Below are 1995 nucleotides of genomic sequence, written 5' to 3' on the forward strand. Positions count from 1 at the left end.
CTGAGGCAGGAGAATCACTTGAACCCAGGAGAACCCAGGAGAATGGCGTAAACCCGGGAGGTGGAGCTTGCAGTGAGCCGAGATCCGGCCACTGCACTCCAGTCTGGGAGACAGAGCGAGACTCCATCTCAAAAAAAAAAGAAAAAAGAAAATCTGATTAAATCTATGAAAAAAATCAGAATAAGTGAGTTTAACAAAATTGTAGGTTGCATGATTAATATGCAAAAAAAGTATTTCTATAAACTAGCTATTACAAATTAGAAATTAAAAGTTTTTTAAAAAACAGTCCAGGCATGGTGGCTCATACCTGTAATCTCAGCACTTTGCGAGGCCAAGGTAGGCAGATCACTTGGGGCCAGGAATTCAAGACCAGTCTGGACAACATGGTGAGACCTGGTCTCTACAAAAATAAAAATAAAAAAATTAGCCAGGTGTGGTGATATGTGCGTGTGGTCCTAGCACTTGAGAAGCTGAGATAGCAGGATTGCTTGAGCCCAGGAGGTCGATGCTACAGTGAGCCGTGTTTGCGCCACAGCACTCCAGCCTGGGTGACAGAGCAAGACTCTGCCTAAAAAAAAAAAAAAAGAAGCCCACAAATATTAAGACAGTATGGTATTGGCAACAAAATAGACAAATAGGTCAATGGAACAAATAGACCAATACACATATGGATTACTTATTTTTGACAAAGATGCAAAAGCAATTAAATAGAGAGAGGATTGTCTTTTCAACAAATAGTGCTGGAATAAGTGGATTTTATGTGCAAGGCAAAAAAAAGGAATGTTGATCTATTACTTATACCATATACAAAAATTAACTCAAAATGGATTATAGACCCAATTATAAAACCTAAGTTTGGCTGGGCATGGTGGCTTATGCCTATAATCCCAGCACTTTGGGAGGCTGAGGCAGGAGAATCACTTGCGTCTAAGAGTTTGAGACCAGCCTGGGCAATATAGTAAGATTCTGTCTCTGTGAAAAAAAATTTTAACTTAGACTACAGTTGTAGTGGCATGTGCCTGTAGTCCTAGCTACTTGGGAGGCTGAGGCAGGAGGATTGCTTGAGTTCATGGTTATAGTGAGCTATGATCAAGCCACTGCACTCCAGTCTGGGTGACAAACAAGACCTTGTCTCTGAAAAGAGCAACAACAATGAAAAACCTAAAATTATAAGCCTGCTAGAAGAACACAGAGGATAAAATCCTGTGACCTTGAGTTACGCAATGATTCCTAAATATACCAAAAGAGTATGATCCATAAAAGAAAAATATTGATCAATTGGACTTCACCAAAATAAAAAACTCCTGCTGTTTAAAATGCACTATTAAAAGAATGAAAAGACAAGCCACAGACTAGGAGAAATCGTGTAAATCCTATATTTGATAAACAATATGTATTCAAGGCTGCGAGCAGTGACTTATGCTTGTAATCCCAGCACTTTGGGAGGCCGAGGCGGGCAGATCAACTGAGGTCAGGAGTTCGAGACCAACCTGACCAACATGGAGAAACCCTGTCTCTACTAAACATACAAAATTAGCAGAGTGTGGTGATACATGCCTATAATATCAGCTGCTTAGGAGGCTGAGGCAGGAGAATCACTTGAATCCGGGAGGCAGAGGTTGTGGTGAGCCAAGCATGCCATTGCACTCTAGCCTAGGCAACAAGAGCAAAACTCTATCTCAAAAAAAAAAAGTATAAGTATTCAAAATAGATAAAGGACTGGGTGTGGTGGCTCACACCTGTAATCGCAGCACTTTGCAAGGCCAAGGTGGGCGGATCACCTGAGGTCAGGAGTTCGAGGCCAGCCTGGCAAACATGGTAAAACACCATCTCTACTAAAAAAAATACAAAAATTAGCCAGGTGTGGTGGCACCTGCCTGTAATCCCAGCTACTTGGGAGGCTGTGGTAGGAGAATCACTTGAACCCAGGAGGCTGAGATTACAGTGAGCTGAGATCACGCCATTGCACTCCAGCCTGGGCGACAGAGCGAGACT

This window comes from Mandrillus leucophaeus, unplaced genomic scaffold (assembly GCF_000951045.1).
Source record: "Mandrillus leucophaeus isolate KB7577 unplaced genomic scaffold, Mleu.le_1.0 Scaffold14, whole genome shotgun sequence".
NCBI classification, from domain to species: domain Eukaryota; kingdom Metazoa; phylum Chordata; class Mammalia; order Primates; family Cercopithecidae; genus Mandrillus; species Mandrillus leucophaeus.